The following is a 20505-nucleotide window of genomic DNA, read 5'->3' on the forward strand; positions in this document are numbered from 1 at the left end:
AATATAAATGTCAAAAAAGGGAAAGTAAACTGGAACTTACTTTCAGCACTCCTCGACTGGAGTTGTGGTGCGGCTGTGGTTGTGGGACGAGTAGTTGGTTTAGGTCTCACCACATCCTGGACAGGACAGCATACTATCGGTTGAATGCCCAAAAAACCACACAGCTGGGGGTAGATGTTGCGACGTAGTTGTTGTATAGCGTATGCGCAATCCCCTATGACCATACAGCGGCCGATGCCTCTGGATGATTGCACTCGACAGCGCTCATCTGTAAAGGTTTTGGTTAAATATTTGTTCTGTATCCGCCTTCATCTTTAAAAACAAAATTGTGTTAGCAAACTATTACTTTTTATGTGAATGAAAATACCCCTCTTGTAGCACACGGTACCATTTTTATACATAAAATCCGCAGCATAAATTTGTTCCCCGAAGTAGGTAGGTACATCAATGGATAAAATAAATTCCTATGCTCATTTCGTAAAATCTAACTTTAATTATACCATACGTTTTTAACTTTAAGCAAACGTTAAACGAATTTATTTTCTATTTTTTGAAGGAAGGCACTCGGGATAGTGATGGAAAACAGCAACCTCACAAGAAGCAGATAAGGGAATTAGCAGTGGAGGAATAATCAGACAAGCAAAAGTAGCCAAGAGGAGGGGACAGAAAGTAACTCAGAGAGAGGACAACAATAAAAAGGACTGGAACACGGGGGGAAATTGGGAGAGGAACGAGACCAAAGGATAGGAACATCGGAAACTAATGAACGCCCGGAGAAGAAGCTACCACCAGAAAGCAGAGTTCTCTCTAAGGCAGATATTCCAGTGGCAGTGGCGAAGCTATGGCCGTGCCCGTTCGGGTCGTGCCTAATAAATTTGACAATTATAGCTTAAAAATGAAATCATTTTAAAAGCGATGAATTTTTGAAATGTTCTGCTTTTAGTTTTGTAAAGAAGCTTCAACGACAGATAAATTACAAAATGCCAAAATGCCATAGAGGAAGTGAAGATGCTTATGATGTGGTTTATATTTTTGAAAATGAGTTATTTTGTTAACACTTTACATGCACGATATCCTTCACGTCAAAAAGAGTCAAACAGTGTATCAAAGAAATTGTCCGCCTTCATTTTGTGGCGGTTAATTCGAATTTGTGCGAAGTATTTGAATTTTTTACTGTGATTGGCTGTCATTTTAAATATACAGGGTGTATTAATAATTATATACACGATACTTGTGACCGACGTTCTTGTGCGAGTGCCAATAGGACATTAACTGGTCGGCCATTTTGTTCTGATAAGACCAAATTGAATCGCGTGTGTCGGTAGGTTCATTTGAAATTCAATATACAGGGTGTAATGGTAATGGCACTCATCATTCCAGCCATTCAGTTCTGCTGCGAGCATTTTAACGCCGGTAAAATTTTAAATGTCACGTGGACGGTGAATTTTACTCGGAATGCTTCTGTTTGTAACATTATATCCCATCGACTGTAGGAGGAGGAGCGTAATCTGTTTTACAATACAACGATACCGTTAAATAATGCAGGAAGCAATATTCAGCAAATTGGACTACGATATGTGTTGTTGTCCGAGAATTTTGAAAATGTGATGATCAAAGTGTGTATTTCAATTACCTATGACTTATGAGACGTGCTTAAGAAACTAATGAAAGCATTAAGACAATATGAGCCCGTTGTAGTCGATATAAATCAAACCATAATTCGAAAACGATACGTGTGGATTTGAATCGAAAAATTCAAAACGTGGTGTTAAATTGTGTCTACGTTTGGATTCCCTAAATATCATTTTTCGTCGACCTCTCGATAACAATATAAATTACTCCTTAGTGACGAGTACAATGATGAAGCTTATTAATCGTTAGCAACCATTAATGGTTAGCAACCAACCATTATACGTTAGCAACCATTAATCGTTAGCAACCACTTATACATAACCATTTTATTAAAGGGAAATGACAATTATATAACAATTCACTTTCGGCAACAGCTGAGAACTTCCATCCACCTAACCATTTTAATCTCGGTTTTAATGTAGTGAGATCAGCAGCCAGTATGGTCGCCAAACGATCTCAACAAAGCATATCCTGATGTATGTATGTGTAGCTCCTTGGATAAGGTATTGTTAAGGTATTCAGTTACTTTACCTTCAACATTGAGTACGTCGACCACAGGGATGAACATTTCCATATCTTTCACTGTTAATACACGTACTTTAGTACAGTTGCAAAAGAATTAATTACATTCTAATTTCACATACCTTTTCAAGGTAAAATGTCAACGTGACATTTTCGGAAATATCTCTTTTCAAATTCATTGTATTCCATCAATTGCCGAACTGATCGAAACCGTTCCAATAAGTTTCTTTTGATTTGAGTGGATATAATGTTAAAATCGTCTCCGCAGCAGAGCAAGCAACATAATCTTCCACTGCGATTACGAGGACTGACGGTACAGCATAAAACAACACATTACTATAGCAACGACAATAGCTGTAATTTATTGAAAAATCGTCGGAGCTCATAATTTCGTTTGTAATTTCTTGCAGTTGAATTTAAAATTACCTACCCCAGTGAAGTCGACGAAAAAACGTTGTATGCAATTCATGTATAAATCGGCGATTATTGGTTCGTTCGAATTTAGTCTAAATCTACTAAACATCTCACTCACCAATAAAACGCCTCATTTATACACTCATTGCATAAATAACTATTTTCAGCTGCCTGGTTAGTTAAAGCTTAAAATGTAAATGAAAAATTAAAAATTCAAACCTCCCGCACGCATTCAAATTTTCCGCGACAAAGTGGCAGACATCCAGAAATTCCAAAGTTCAAATCTCCCGCAGATATTAAGGGTAAGAATTCGTTGAGAAAAAGAAAATAATTAAATTCTGGTGATTCTTAATATTTACACCACCCCATGTGGATTACAGATATAATTATTTTGAATAATCTATTAATTAAATTCTGTTGAACGCATTGAACATAAAATTATATTCAAAAGTTTAGGGTAAATGTTGCACCAGAAAAAAATATGAACTTGTACAAATAGATCAAAAATACGTACAATTCCAAGTAAGCAATTTCCTGTGACTCTTTACCTAAAATCCTCTTTAATTTTGATTTAAAGGCACATCTTCTGTATGCCTACTTTTTAATAGATCGTAATCTATCACAACTTGGTTTTAGTTATGCGTGGTTAAAAGTTGCATGTAATAGTATTGTAACGGAAACGCTCCAGACATGACGTCGCCTTTGGCGCTCTGGAATTTTCTACGCGCGCGATAGTGGGATATGTATAGGACTATTCCAGACTTATCCGGAAAATTACGCGAATGTTCTTGACTTACATTGCTTGCGTGTATAAATGGTTGCGGACCGAACATCGCAAGCAGTCTACTACCTAACGAGATCGAGTACGTAAGAAACATAGAGCGCGGAAATATTGCGAAGTGTGTGATATAAATAATCGATATAAATTGTACGGTTTTTTGTAGTGTTTAGTTTTGTTTAATAAATATTGATATAAATCGAACCCGAATTTATAAATCACGTTACAGTATAATATCACAAGATACTCATTACGAATTGATTGCATATTCAATTAATCAACTTCCGTCTTCATTAGAATTTTCCACATAACTGCTATCATCACTGCAGTTGAGTCAAATGGTCATTTGCTCCATTATTTCATCTAATTTACGTATCTTCTCTTATTTTTTGAAAAAGTGCGAAGTAGGTACCTACACTTTTGCCAGTGATCGCAGGGACGTTTTCTAGAGCAACAGAAGACGTTGCCCCATATCTTCTTTTATTTTATGTTTTATCTTTAGATGCCACCGCATAATACAATAATGTGGCATCTAAAAATAAAACATTTCAAATAAAAGATATGGAGCAACGTCTTCTGTTACTCTAGAAGTGCATTAAAAACAGAATAAAAGACAATGAAAGGAATTCATTTATGCCAACTACCTCCAGATAAAAACAAGCAATTAGAGTGGAGTAGTTCACTCATACCTACATAATGCTTGAAGAGTCAGACGGTCGACAATTGAAGGTTGCACTTACGTGGAATACGTTGAATTGAAGAGCTTTAAATAATAAAATTAGAGAAAATATGGAAAGTGGGTCCCAAAAAAAATCCGTCGATGGAGAGACAAAGTTGCAATTGCGAATATTGTCGAGAACCGGATATGGAAAGAAGGTACAACAGAAATGCGATGTGTATCCATTGAAAGGAAAGTAATGGATCTAGAATATATCCTTGAGTGGCCAAAAGGTCGGAAAATGACACAACAAAGCAATAGATGCACAAACGCTGAGCGGGTAATTCTTGTCATTTGGTTCCATATGAAAAAATAAGTTGAACATCGAGTTAATAATGGGAATTAGGTACGAGTTAAATCTTTGAATTGTGACTTGGATTATATTATTTTGAAAAACGTATAAAAAGTTCGCAAATTCCTTTGACATGTAGGCTCGCATGTAGGTATACCTCCAAAAGGATATATGAGGACGTCACTACTATCAAAGAGTATATAAGGTTGCTACTATATATACCTATGCGAGTTAATATAACCTTGCAGAAATTGTAAGAAACAATAAACAAAGTAATACATTATTATTTTGCAAAAGTTATAAAACATGCCTATCGTATGTACGGATAAACGCCTCTGTTCTGGAAATGTATATCGAAGATACAGTCATACATGGTTTTGTCGAGTGCATTCTCAACCGCTCAAATGTAGTTATTAAATTTATTCAATTATGTAGCCTATTGCTGATGAATTACACTATTTATATCTGGACTCGAGCACAAACTTTTTATTTTTTGACATGAAAGTGAGCAATAGGTCCAAAAGTGGAAGAATATCTTAACAAGCTGCAATTTACTGAAAGCTGAAAACCATCACATATTAAGACAGTGGCGACCTCTTATCATAATCCGCCGTATTGAGGATAAAAAATTGTTTGATTATGCCAAATTGTGACCGTTTAATAGTAAATGTCAGTTTCATTTAAAGATTCCCCTTCAAAACTACGGCGCAGAAGTGATCGTTCAAAACTGTACAAAACAAGCTACGAAGAAACTACTGCCTCCCAAATTAATAAAAGATATGAGGAAACGGTATAATAAGGACAAAATAATATGGCGCAAGAACCAAAATGTACTTATAAAGGTACCTAACCACCATTGTGTTTGACATTTCAGTGTGTACTATCACATTTTGTCCGGCGTCGTGTTCGGAAGAAAAAGTGACACTTTAATCCCTTAACTGGAAGACAAAACACATTGATTTAGTCCAAGGAGTAGAAAAAAGCAATATTCCTTGTGATTCAGCAATAAATGTTAAAATTTATACCAATTCAATTGTATTTATGATCACAATTGAGCAGCATAATCATCTTTTCATAATTAATTTTTATTGACTTTAAAACACACCCAACTATATACAGGGTGAGTTTTTTTTCATTTTAAGCATTAGGATCTCGGAAACCGTAAGACATAGAGATTCGGTTAAAGGAGGAAAGAGTTGGAGTGTTAAGAACTTATTCAAGATATGCTTTTGTTTTTTTTTAAAAATCCACAGTTTGCTAGATATGAGCGAAAAACAGATTTAGTGATTTTCATTTAACTGTTGTAGAATCGTTAGTATTAGAAATACAGAAATATGCAAAGAACAAAAATTGTAGATTTTTTTCCGCTTAATAAGATACAATTATTAATATTTATTCTTCTTTTATAATTTTCGAGTTATAACGCAAACTTACATTTTTTTAAATGGTAATCATAGTTGGCTGTGACAAGGTTCATTGTACTTACTTTGACAAATAAACATGATATATAGACCGGGAGATGATGACACTTTTTGTGGTGTGATTTGCTACAAGTATGGCGACCATTCAAAGGTTTAATTAAGTACTCCTCGAAACGAAAATGGTGCTAACTCTCTGGGAGTGGGGCCGTTATTGCGTGACGATTGTTTAAACATGTCGGAAAATTGAATGATTTTGGACAATTTGCTACACAAAATTCTTTGGATTTTCTGGTAGTCGGTGACAAAACAAATGACGGACACGAAATGCCATACTTTTCCGGTGGTATTTACTTTTATTACACCTCAAACTGTCACGAAACATTGGTGCCATACTGTAGCAAATCGCCCAAATTTTCGGAAAATTCTTACATTTTTGAAAAAATATCATACCTAATTGGTCCATGCCACAGGTATGGCGTATCGAAATTTCTATTTCTGACTATAAAAATAACTGGTGGAAAAATTTATAGGGTGTAGAAAATCGTCCAAAATTATTAACAAAAATGACATCTTTGTGCCGGTATGGCGGCTATGCGGGACCGTCGCTGCGGTATGGCAGGTTGATTTTCGTGTATGACTGATTGAGGACTTGATGCTCATAAAAAAATGAGCTTGTAGCAAATCACTCAAAAAAAAACAAAAACAATCGACACGTTGAAATGAGTATGGCGGGCTAAAAGGCCCACCGGAAAAGTATGGCATTTCGTTTCCGTCATTTGTTTTGTCACCGACTACCAGAAAATCCAAAGAATTTTGTGTAGCAAATTGTCCAAAATCATTCAATTTTCCGACATGTTTAAACAATCGTCACGCATTTTCGTTTCGAGGAGTACTTAATTAAACCTTTGAATGGTCGCAATACTTGTAGCAAATCACACCACAAAAAGTGTCATCATCTCCCGGTCTAATAGAACTGTTTGTATCTCGGTTTGTATTATTAAGAGTAGTAAAAACAGATTTATCCATGGGAAACATTTTTGTTCTCTTAATTACAGTCTATTATAATATTTAACTTGCAGTTAGTTGTGCGGCGGTGCACCTAAGTATGTGTTGAAACCAGCGTAAATTACGTCGTGTTTCCAAATCTAACCCATCCTACATATCTTGAAATTCATTTGGTAGAAAATGAAGATAACATTGGCCTGTCCAATTTTCGTCGTAAAGGAAAGGTACCTGTCTCACTACATATTGTTTTCCATGGCCAACTCTATTTACTTACCTCTCAATAATACGAAAATTACTGCATGGCGTTTATTTATTACAGTACATTTAGCAAGCCTTATATCGTTATAAAGAGAAAAATTTGTCCTTTTTAAAAATGTCAAAGCCAACTATGACTACCATTTAAAAAAATTAAAGTTTGTATTATAACTGAAAAATTGTAAAATCTAAAAATAAATTAGTATGTTCATCATGTTAAGCATTAAAATGTCTAAAACTTTTATTCGTGTCGTTTTGTTGTAGGTATTTCTAATAATAACGATTCTACACCAGTTAAATGAAAAATCACTAAATCTGTTTTTCGCTCATATCTAGTGAACTGTGGATTTTTTTCAAAAAACAAAAGCATATCTTAAATAAGCTCTTAAAACGACAACTCTTTCCTCATTTAACCGAATCCGTATGTCTTATGGTTTCCGAGATCCCAATGCTTAAAATGAAAAAAAACTCACCCTGTATATCGCAATATGATGTATAGAACCGAATGTCCACAATATACAGCAGCACCTTTATTCACAGCATTTCGAAAGAACACAAAGAAAAGTGCGAGGAAAAGTGTAAACTCCTATACCAAAGTACGTCATTTTAGCCCCAATGTGGTGGCCGAGGTGGTGGCCGAAACCAACGACCAATCAACAACGAGATACCCGGTTGTCGCCACTGTTCTACATTGGGTCACTGTGTCAGGGTGATATTGTGATTGTCATTCTGTAAATCTACCACACATGGGAACATATTTGGTAATTATTTTATATGTTACCTTAAATTTGAGTACACCCTAAAGGTAAAGCTTAAATTAAAAACCTAAAACATCTAAAACAATCAAATATAAGCTCTCGCTTGAGAAAAATTATTTTGTAAGTAGGTTCTTAATGCGCACTTCAGGAGTTGAAGGTGCAGGATAGAAAAACCAAAAGACATACAGAAAGCCGAATTATTTTCAATAGTTGCACAAAAATCGGTTGTTCCAAATACCTCCACAACATTTGGGACCATAATAAATGTAATCATATTCATATATAATTCACATTTATTGCATGGCGATTTCGGGAAATAAATAATTTTCATTTCTACAAACCAAATTTTACTTCTTACAGAGTGCTACTAGCGTTGAGTGAAGGATTACTGAATGCTACTAGGAAATGATTAGGTGAAATTAATTTAAGGTTTCCTAACCATTTCATGACGCACATTTGATAGACCAAGTAGGTAATAATTTACATCTCAAATAAAAGGGGCTATTAACATCTCCCACAATGATTAACACGATTTTTTAAAAATAACTACCTAGACTAGACTATTATATATATAATATATACCAAAACGCTGCAAGGGCACAAAAGACTTTTTTTTCTTGCGCGCCAATGATGACCTTAACCTTAATGCATAATTAGTTACTCACCTTGTACTAACCCTTATGTTTAGGTACCTATTTGAGTACCTATAACTATGTCGTCACACAATAATACGTGAATTAATGTTTTAAACTAAACAACAGTTAATTATAAAAATATTTTAGCGCAACTCTCGTATTTTTTCTGTAACTCCTTTATACAAAGCTAACATGTAAATTAAAGATAATTTATATGCCGTGGAATATTTAGAAGTTCGCTAATTTATGTTATATCAAATAATCAAACTACCTATTTGTTTTTAAAAAATACTGCAAATTCATACACATACCTCTGTAGTACTGTCCACGAACCGCATGGGTCAGCAACAATAAGGTCGAAAGATATCCTGTTAAAGATATGATCATGGCGAAAAAGTAGAGTTTACTTAACGTCTTTAAGTAGCACTGCCGCAAAATTATTATTTACACACAGGAGAGCGCAACTGAGCATGAATGGTTTAGTCTTTCCATTATAAATTTATTTTACCATCGACGTGAATTATAAAATTATGTAATGGCAAGGTTACCTCCGAACTAGTAGGTATAAGTAAGCATTTAATACAAATGATTAAAAATGTACGTCTTAAATCACTCAACCTCTTCTTAATCATGGTAACGATTTTTTTTTAGTGTTAGTCACTATTAGCGTCAGTTCGCTAAAAGTTTAAGAAGGTGATGTATTATTTATGTAAACATATAAAGATGTAATTTATACTTAAGGTTAAGGATATGTCATTCCGTTAGCAGCTGAATGACCAACAAATTAAATATTATGGCCATCTCGACTGCATTCTACGAAAATTCATCTAGAAACGAGGACGTGAAATCACTTACATGTAGGTACCTATTAAAAATTTTTCTTTGACGTATGAAGTAGTTATCCCTGAAAACAAGACCCACTCCGCGCTTACTAAGCTCCCAATAATTCGAAGAGGAAAACCCCTTTTTCCATTACAGACGACGTCTAAACCGGATCATACTCGAGAATGATTAGAAGCTGAGGTGACCCATATCCTCAATCGCTATGTAAGGCGAAGTACTCATTTTTGTAGGTTAACTATAAAGTTCTCTATTCTCCGAATTCATCCTCTCCTGTATCGAACTTGGTAAGAAAATTGACCCAAAAATAATGATTTTGAGATCCAAGTTAAATTCCACCTCAACTTTTAAAATCAAGAAAATCAGAATCTCAAAATTTGCAGGATACCTTTATTAGAGCAGGGGTCCGCAACCAGAGACTCGCGAGCCGCATGCGGCTCTTTTGATACAAAGTTGCGGTTCTCCTGTTCCATTGGTAAAATTAATAATTTAAGCCCTAACATGAGCGTAATGAGATAAATTTGAACTTTTGTTTTGTTCTTACTTTCTTAGAAATGCGAGTTCATAACCATGTTTATCTCGCAGCCAAGTGCTGATTCCATTTCGGTCTTAGGTGTTACCCACCGTCTCTAGACGTGGTATGGATGCAGATGGAGCCAGAAGTATGACAGGAATACATGGAGGGGTGACATCAATTCTTCAGAGCAAAATAAACCACGAAATTCTAACGTTCCACTACATAATTCATCAAGGAGCGCTTTGTGCCCAAACATTTCCGGTCGAAATAGTTGAGGTTATGAACTTGGTAATTAAGATTATTAACAGCATCTTGGGAAAAGCACTCTACCACCGCCAGTTTAAAGATTTCCTTGAAGAAATAGATAGCCAGTTGTCTGACCTACTTCTGCACAATAAGGGGCGATGGTTTTCCAGAGGTAAAAGTATTGCAACGGTTTGCTTTGTGTTTCAGTGAACTAAAAATTTTCCTCAACTAAAAGTATTAACCATCCCGAATTAGAAGAAAACAAATGGCTGCAAAAATTCAACTTCATGGTAGATACCACAATAAAACTAAATGAACTAAATCTAAAACTGCAAGGAAAGGACAACCCGGCCAACGCCTTGCTTGAAGGAGTAGGTAGTTTGTTTCGAAAAAATTACTTCTTTTTATTGAAGACATGGAGAGCGGTAGGTAAATTACTTCATTTTAAACATCTGAAGCAATATCGCGACGATACCAATGCGATTGACACGAATTATTTCAGCATAGCTTTAAAAACATGAAGGATGGATTCGCTGAGAGATTTGAGCAATTCAAAATAAACAAAAGCACCCTCACCTTCATAGTAAATCCTCTCAACACAAATACAAATGAGATCAACATTGAGCCATTTGGAATTGATTCAGCATCACTTCAAATGCAATTGGTGGATTTGAAGACCAAAGACTTGCGGAGTGGCAAGTTCACAGAACTCAAAAGTAAGTTGGAAGATTTGGAGATCCAGAAATGCATGCACATTGCGTAACACAAGAAGACAACTCTAAAAGAAATTCCGCGAGTTGAGGTCCTTATATTCAACGCATGGAATAGTCTTCCAGAATGCTACAAGTGAGCTAAAGAAGTTGGCATATGGAGTACCGACGATCTTCGGGGACATATTCGTGCGAGCAAGCGTTCTCTTGCATGAATATAATAAAAAGTAAAGTTAGAAGTCAATTAACCAATAATAATTTAGAGTCGTGCTTGAAACTTAAAACAACAAGTTATACACTTAATCAAACTTTCAAAAGGCATGCAAAGCCAATGATCCCGTTGATAAGATATTTATGTGTTTATATGAATAAATTTTAAATCCGATTATTTTAAATTTATAGAAATATAATAATATATCCATTCAAACAATATTGAATCGAAAATGTTTAGTGGCTCTTTAAAAACTGGGAAATTTTGTAAATTGTAACTTTTGGCTCTTCCGTTTCATTATACGTTGCCGACCCCTGTGTTAGAGCATATAACATTCACAATTTTTTGGTATTACGGAAGATAAACTCTCTTCGTGTGGAATTCTGCAGCCACAGATTTAAACACTAAAACAAGATATGTGAAAATTACGAATCGTAACTCATTTATAGCACGTAGATTCTAAACTGAAGAGCTTTGATTAGAGTAATCCCGCTCCTGCAAGATAGGTAACCCGCCCCTGGTTTCGGGTTTTCGAGCCTACAGTTGAATGTCGATGGCAATCACGGAATTAGGTATCGTAACTCAATTTGATTACAGTTTTGACCACCCCCGTGACTGCTTCATTCACGGAAAAAATTGTTAGTTGCAAACAACAAGTCAGTACATACATCAAACGAATCGGTAATTTCCACATATTAAAATAAAATGATCCAAACTTATGAATTATTATTATATGAATGTTACTTCAGGGACAAGACCAAGTAATCAACATCAATAAACATAAATTAAGCAAACATTACACCAAAAACGTAAACGATTACAATCAAAAGGATAACGGTATTAAATATGTCATTTTACATTGCGGTTACACCAAGTAAATTTCAAAAACAAAGATTGAAACACACAAAAAATATAAAATGCGGCATACAATACACAAATACGATATAAAGAAATGCAAAAATTACTATCTGCATTAAATACGAAGATTGTTCAATAGAAACACGTTTAATCTATGCAGCCAGGACCTGGTCGTCATGGCAACAGAATTCATTTGTTTAGATTGTTTGCTTAAGTACTATTAAATAAAGCGTTTGTCAAAACTATTTGCAGTTTGCTATTTTCTATCCAACCAAAGATAACTTGCGTGCAGTTATTCAGTTTTTGGTCGCTGAAGGACGTCAGCCAATGGAAATATATAAGAGAATGAAAGCTGTATATGATGACTATAGTTATTCTCATACGACACCAGTGGCTGAGTGGTGCAATAAATTTCAACATTTCAACAATATCTGCTGCATGATAATGTCCGACCTCATGTAGCCCAGTGACTCAAGAACTGCTTAGTCGTATGAAGTGAGAAGTCTTACAACATCCGCCTTACAGTCCCTGTGATAGATTAAGTAAGTGACAAGGGGAGAACCGGCAACAAGGCAGAGAGAGTCGGACGGAGACGCAAGTACATGCGTTCAGTTAATAAAGTTATGTTAAACAAACATGTCGTTTCCTTTTGTTTTAACATATAACACATGGCGCAGTCGGAAGTAAATTTGGTGGTTTTATTATTCGTATTGTCAGGGCACTCTGGTTAAACATTTTGGGGCTTATTAAGCTACCTACTCTACTGTTATCTCGCTTGATGAGAAAATGGCGGTCTCGTGCAACGTACCAGCAAAACTAGTTTTGGAAGGAAATCTAAGTGAAAATTGGAGAAGATTTGCCCAGTCATTCGACATATACCTCTTGGCTAGTGGACTTGATACACAACCTGATAAGCGCAAAATTGCAGTCTTACTAAACTTAATTGGTGACGAAGCTTTGGAAGTTTACAACACGATCAAAGGTAATACTACAAATAATGAACTTAAAGATGTTTTAGCCAAACTAGAGGAATATTGCAACCCTAAGAAAAATGTCTTGCATTCACGCTTTATATTCAATCAACGTAATCAAAAGGAAGGCGAGCAATTTAATTCGTTCTATACTGATGTCAAGTTACTAATTGGAGCCTGCGAATATAGTGATGCCGACGAAATACTTCGGGACAAACTTGTTTTCGGGTCAACCAATCAAGATGCAAAAACTAAATTAATCAAAGAAGGGAACCCCAAGCTAGATGAGGTGGTAAAATCTCTAAGATTGGCAGACATCACGGATATACAAGTTCAAAATATCTTATCAACACAACCTAATGTCCACTCTACCGTTACGAAACAAACAAGACCGAAAGCAAGGCCAAGTTTTATCAAAAAGACTGACATTTGTGATAAGTGTGGTCTCACTCATTTTAGTGTAGGAAATTGTCCCGCGACCAATAAGACATGTGCAAAATGCCAAAAAAGGAACCATTTTGCAAAAATGTGCCGATCAACGCGAGGATCAACGCAAACCCCTACGTACTCTCGCAAGCAAGTTCATGAGAACATCCTAGAGGACGACGAGGAGAATTACTTTTGTGGCTCCATTATTCAAGCCAACGTAGATTCTGTGGCGTGGATGGAAACTGTCAACATTGAAAATAAAATGGACGTCATGTTCAAGCTGGATCCAGGTGCGGATGTTAACATCATACCAGTTCCCATATATAAGAAGTTGAAGAAAATGTCGCCATCAATAAGACTACAGGGTTGTACAGCACGTCTAGAAAGTTGGAACGGTTTCAAAACTAATGTTGAAGGAATCGTATCTTTAAAAATACAAATAGGTAAAAATTCAAGTTATGAACGTTTTTATGTCGCAGGTCAGGAACAGTCCATTCCAATTCTCAGCAGAGACACTTGTGTGAAGTTTAAGTTAGTTAAGCGGCACCATGTGAATGAAGCCAAGGTGCATATGTTAAAGGACGATTTTGTTAGTGAGTATAAAGACTTGTTTGAAGGTATAGGTAAAATAAATAAACCATATACTATTAAGCTTAAGGAAGGTAGTATTCCTACTTCAAAGCCACCACATCGTGTGCCGATCAAAATTCAACCACAGTTAGAAGCTGAATTACAAAAATTAGTAAGTCTAGATATAATAAGTAAAGTTGATAATCCAACCGCATGGGTAAATAGGTTAGTAGTAGTAGAAAAACCGACTGGTGATATACGCATTTGTTTAGATCCCCGTGAGCTAAATGAAGCAATTGTTAAAGACTATTATGGAATACCAACCCTAGGGGAATTATCATGTAAAATTAAGGATGCCAATTTATTTTGTGTATTAGATCTAAAAGATTCCTTTTGGCATATACCATTAGATGATTGTAGTTCCAATTATTGTACATTTTCCACTATGTATGGCATGTATAAATTTAAAAGGTTACCCTTTGGCTTAAATATTGCCTCAGAAGTGTTTCAAAAGTATTTAACTGAAATATTTGGTGACATTAGTGGTGTGTTCATATATATTGATGACATTTTAATATTTGGGCAATCCAAAACAGACGTTTGTGCTACACTAAATACAGTTTTTGAAAGAGCTAGTAAATTTAATATAAAATTTAACCTAAATAAATTTAAGTATATGTTGCATGAAGTCAAATACTTAGGTCACATATTCAGCAAGGGCACTGTGCGACCTGATGTCGAAGTAATCAAAGGTATTTGTGATTATGATATGCCGACTAATAAGATTGAGCTTCAGCGATTTCTGGGTGTAGTTAACTACTTAAGAGCTTTTATTCCTGACCTAGCAGAAATAACAGCTCCTTTAAGAGAGTTGTTAAAGAAAAACATAATATTTACGTGGCTAGATTTACATACTGAAACTGTCAACAAATTAAAAATGATAATTACCAAACAGCCTGTATTACAAAACTTTGATCACAACAAACCTGTAGTTATACAAACAGACGCTAGTAAAAATGGTATAGGATGTGTACTCCTACAGGAAAACAAACCCGTTTACTACGCATCAAAAGCTTTATCTCAAATAGAAATAAATTATGGGCAAATTGAGAAGGAATTTCTTGCCATATTGTTCGCTTGCAAAAAATTCCATAACTTCATATATGGAAGAAAAACCACTGTTTACACAGATCACTTGCCACTTATTTCTTTAATGAGAAAAGAGATAATCAAAATTCCCTCCACAAGACTTCAGAGGATTAGATTAAAACTCACAATTTATGACATTGATGTCAAATTCTTGCCCGGATGCAAAATGCATGTAGCTGATGCTCTTAGCAGAGCTTGCTCAAAGTCGGAGCGATGTGAAACTGATTCGTCGTTAGCCGATGTTGTCCATTCTGTTAATATTTCAAACGATTTGAAGTCTAAATTTCAGGAGCAAACAAGAAATGATTCAATTCTGGCACACTTGGCAAATTATTTCCAAAATGGTTGGCCTAATTGTAAAAGCAAAGTACACGATAGTGCAAAATTTTGGTACAACTTTAAGCAGGATATTTCTGTCCAAGATTCAATTGTATATAAAGATAATAAACTAGTTGTTCCGCTAGCATTAAAGCCGGAAATACTGGCAAAGCTTCATGAAAGTCACTTAGGCATGACAAAGACCAAGGGTCGGGCCAAAAACTTGTTTTATTGGCGCAACATGAACTCAGACATTGAAGAGTATATAACCAATTGTAAGACTTGTCAAAAGTTCTCCAAAAACAATGTTAAAGAACCAATGTTGCTAAAAAGTCAACCAGATCTTCCGTTCCAGATAGTAGCTTGTGACATTTTGAATTATGGCAACAAGGATTATTTAGTATTGATAGACACATTTTCTAAATGGATAGAACTTGTACGACTATCATCAAAAACTGCCGATTCAATAATTAAAGTACTGAAAAGCATATTTTCTACGCATGGTATACCTTCCAAGTTGTATGCTGATAATATGCCTTTCAACTCGAGACAGTTCAGACAATTTAGTCAAGACTGGTCATTTGAATTGACATTCTCCAGCCCATACTATCATCAAAGTAATGGGCTCGCAGAAAGAGGTGTGGGCATTTGTAGGGCAATGTTAAACAAATGTGACGATATCCAGGGTGATATATTTAATATAATGCTGGAATATCGTAACACTCCAGTCTTAGGGACACCATACTCACCAGCGCAATTACTGTTTAGTAGATTATGTAGGACTAAATTGCCAATTACCAATGAGTCATTGGCTCCCAAAGTAGTTTCTCAATTTCGTGACGAATTGCTTAAGAACTCTCTTACGAAGAAAGCTTACTATGACCGAACCGCTAGGACTCAAACTCACAATTTCGTGCCAGGTCAAAAGGTGTTGTATAAAGAGAATGATAAAAGTAAGACGTGGTGTCGTGGAGAAATTGTGAACTTAGGTGACAATCCTAGATCGTTTAAAATTAAAGACCAAAATGGTCGAATTAAACTTCGAAATACATGGTTCCTCAAACCATTACATTCTAGTAATAATTTGAGAACTCAGCAACAGATTATACCAATTACATTTTCTGATAAACCAAAGTTCTGGTCTAACACATCGAAGTTGATAGAGATAGGAGAAGGTGAACAATTAATTGCAGAAAGTAGGGATGAGGTAAATGAGCAGAGCACAATAAGACCAATTAGACAAGTAAGACCACCGATGTACTTACGCAATTATGTTTGTAAATGACTGTAAACAATTGTTTGTAATATTTTATTTATGTAATCTGTAATTGTTATGTAATTATTATGATAAGGGAGATGTGATAGATTAAGTAAGTGACAAGGGGAGAACCGGCAACAAGGCAGAGAGAGTCGGACGGAGACGCAAGTACATGCGTTCAGTTAATAAAGTTATGTTAAACAAACATGTCGTTTCCTTTTGTTTTAACATATAACACAGTCCCGACCTGCCCCTTGCAATTATTATGTTTTTGGCCCATTACAGCAATCAATAAAAGGACGACGGTTCAAAACGGACGCTGAGGTTGAGTTTGCCGTTAAGGAATGGTTCCGCAAACAGCCGCAAGAATTTTACCAGCACGGAATTTACAGATTAGTAGGTACATACTCTTTGGTACAACCAAGATATATGTTTGGGTGGGATTCGTGCCTTAATAAGTATTCGTGCCTTAATGTTAATGCAGACTTCTTTTAAAACGTTGAATAAAAAATGTTGTATATCCTCTAAACGTGTTTCTATTGAACAATCCTCGTAACAAAATAACAACAAACATTTATGGAGCGACGCGTTCACTACCGCCATTGAAGACAAGTTGCCGAACGTAACCAGCGTTCGTGTTCTCCAGATGGCGCAAATCCTTAGACCATATAGTACATCTTAGACCAGTACATGGACTGCTGCTTTCAATACAAAATGGGTGGTCACGGATAGAGGGCACTGTAGTCGTGGGTATGTCCGTAGCCTACCGATAGATCTAGCCGTGACATTGCTTTAGTGACGTCACAACTGGAGATGGGCCACTGCAACGTGATACTCATACTATGTGTTTAAATGCAATTTGATTTGCGCGCGTACTCATTTAATGCCAAAACATTTAGTAATTACTTGTTTTGAGCCGCAGAATTATCTTCTTTTTTATCATAAAACAGGCTATGTTTCCCCCAAATTTCAAACCCTTACGACATTTTTTCGCAAAAATAAGAATAAAAAACAAAAAAAACAGTTTTTTCGGTTTTCCTAGGAAAAATGGAGGTTACGTGAAAATAGTGCAGATACAAAAGTTGCTCATTTTTTTAATCTCTATAACTTTTACATTTAACATTTTCGTCTAAAATTAATAGTTTTGCCAGAATTTGCAAAACACCACTTCCCACCCCTTTCAACCCCCGTGATTTCACCCGCGGAAAAATTCAGCTGTTTTAATTATTTTTTCCCAATTTCTATTCATTTCACCTGCCTGAAAAAACCCGTTTCGCCCGGTAACTAATTTTTTTTGTCAAAAAATATTATACAGGGTGGTGCCTAGCGCAATGCAGCAAAGGGATTTCAATGGTAATTTCTTTATGGTCAATTATTAGCTCCCCTAATTATTTTAGAGCAAAAGTTTTTTTGAGAGAAAAAAATACTGCATCTGTTCATACTTTTAGTTATAATTTTCCATTTTTCAAAACCGTAGAAATCGACAAAATAAAAAATTACATTTTTATAAATCAGTGATGCTTTGGCAAACTACAAGCGCATCGCATCTATAAAAAAATAAGTTATCGTTGTTTGACGTCGAACGATTTTCATATTTAATTCTGTTTCAACTAACCGACGCAATAAAAGGCATCTTAGGGTAATGTTTTTTTAGAGAATGTATCTGCAACAGATACTATTTGTTTATCATTTTCCGGAATCAGAGTACCTACATAATCGAAGAAAAAAAACTGATTTGAAGATTTGTTCCAAAACTTCTATTCGGATTTTCCGCTACTGCAGCCAAAACGTTGAATGTGTTGTCGTTTTCCTGATTGTTTTGACGGACATTTTGAACGTTACTGTACCTGCAGTTCTTTAACTAATTTATAAACAAGTATAAAGTTAATAAACGTCAAAGGCAAATAATGAAACGTGATCGCTGTTTCTTTAGGTAATTCCAAGGCATATCTGATTTATTGTAAAATGAACCTTTTTATTTTGTCGATTTCTACGGTTTTGAAAAACGGAAAATTATAAGTAATAGTATGAACAGATGCAGTATTTTTTTCTCTAAAAAAAAACGTATTTAGACTTTTGCTCTAAAATAATTAGGGGAGCTAGTAATTGACTATAAAGAAATTGCCATTGAAATCCCTATGCTGCGTCGCGCTAGGCACCACCCGGTATAGCTTGGACCATTGAAGAAGTATAACGCCCGTGTTAACTGATGAAATAAGAAAATCTGCCCAGGATTCTGTCGTCCCTCTGTTGTGGGGGAAAGTGAACCACAAATTTAAAGCTAGTTACCGACTTTGCAGATTTCTTTACTTCTTTAAAATTCCAACGTTGCCAGATTTTTGCCAAGCGCTTTGAGTTTGAATTATAGATTAAAATATTGAATAAGCTTTTATTCAATGCAATAACGATATTATGTAAGAGAGGATCAATCTGAAATGTAAGATCATAAGCAACAATAAATACAGTAAAAAATGTAACTTAAATTAATCAGAAAACAACAAGAACTGTTCTAAGGACCGTTATCTTTACATAATAAACAATCAAACTTTACCTAGCTCCATTAAAGGATCTGGTAAATATGACACCACAGTTCAACTCTGATAAACAAGGAAAACAAAGGGCCCCTAAGTATAACTGGTTTTCCTGTTTAAAATAGTTATTATTTACCGCCCGAGGCCAAATATCCTTCAATATTTGTGGTACTTAACCACTTTGCAGTGTATGCAACACACCTTACACCAATTTCAGGTTTCCTATGTAGTTATACTTCTTTAAAGTGCTTATTCAATGCTTCAACTAATAACTGACCAGCGCAAAGGAAGTGATATGATGACGACTTCCGTCGCGTGTTATGCTATTTTCCTCCGCTGTTATATTCTCTCCTCTTATTTTTACTCGTAGGTAACGCGAATAGCAGCCATTTTGGATCAGTTTGGGAACCGCGAAATTTGAAATTAAACAACAGTTGGAAAGTATGTATAAAGTATGTATTTTGTATTCGCTCTTGGATTGTGCGAATACTTCAATAGGGCAAGTTTTGTGAGCGTATCGTTTAATAGCCTTTAACATCACAAGAAAAATATAATTGCATCGCTTTTTCAATCGTTTCACCACTCCACATAAAACCCTTATGTGTACCCAACTCTAAATATTTTAATTGATCTTCATTCAAACTTTTCGAAAAATTGTCTTCACTTTTGAGTAATTTCTTTTTTCGTTTTCTGTTTTCTTGCAAAAGTGCCTAGATGCGCTTCTCTAATGAATTAATGGTTACATCAGTACTCTCCTGAATGTATAAAGACAACTAACGGGCGATCAAAGATGAGTTGCTGTCGAGTCGACTTTGGAAGTTCAATTTCCCATGTAAACAAAAATTCCAAAGGTGACTCGACAGTAACTCATTTTTGATCGCATGGTATTATAATGCAACACAACAAATGTCAAACATGACACTAGGTGTCAAACGGCCATTTTGGCTCAATTAGCAGTTAGTTTTTGTCTAATACTAATGAATCGCGTTACTTTAGTAACCTAGGGACTTTACCTCCTCCTAACATTTGCGTGGTTACCAACTCTCAAAAATGTGTGCCTCGTCCACGAACTTATAAATTAAGATGGACTACTAATGATGAATTAACAAATGACACCTATATTGAGCCGGGCCCCCTTGATGTGCACTCACATGGCGCGAAATTTAAATCAACTAATAAACAAGCTGTGACACATGTCATTTTCCAAGGCTGCAATAGTCTAAAAACTTGAGCACTAGAAAAATTCCCCTAGAAAATAACTAAAACGTGCACATCATGGCCGCGCCCATGCTAGGGCCATTTCTAACTCTATGCAACTGTTTGATCAGCAATCCATCTTAATTTATAAGTTCGTGGCCTCGTCGTAAGTTGTATAATGTATATACAGGGTGGAACTCAAATTTCAAATGCGGTTTTTTAGTAATAAAAAGGGGCAACGTTACCCCCATTTAACCTACACTGTATCTC

The 20505-nt window shown here is 35.5% G+C and overlaps 1 long non-coding RNA gene across 1 annotated transcript; it reads right to left on the reverse strand.

Moving 5' to 3' along the window:
- LOC116166130 lies at positions 1-9251 on the reverse strand. Its single transcript, XR_004144269.1, has 3 exons — positions 9167-9251; positions 8742-9107; positions 1-268 (listed from the first exon to the last, which is right to left on the reverse strand). It is a non-coding gene; the product is annotated as an uncharacterized LOC116166130 (long non-coding RNA).
- Between the last annotated feature and the right edge of the window lie 11254 nt (positions 9252-20505).

The sequence above is a fragment of the Photinus pyralis genome, unplaced genomic scaffold (assembly GCF_008802855.1).
Source record: "Photinus pyralis isolate 1611_PpyrPB1 unplaced genomic scaffold, Ppyr1.3 Ppyr1.4_LG3a, whole genome shotgun sequence".
NCBI lineage: Eukaryota > Metazoa > Arthropoda > Insecta > Coleoptera > Lampyridae > Photinus > Photinus pyralis.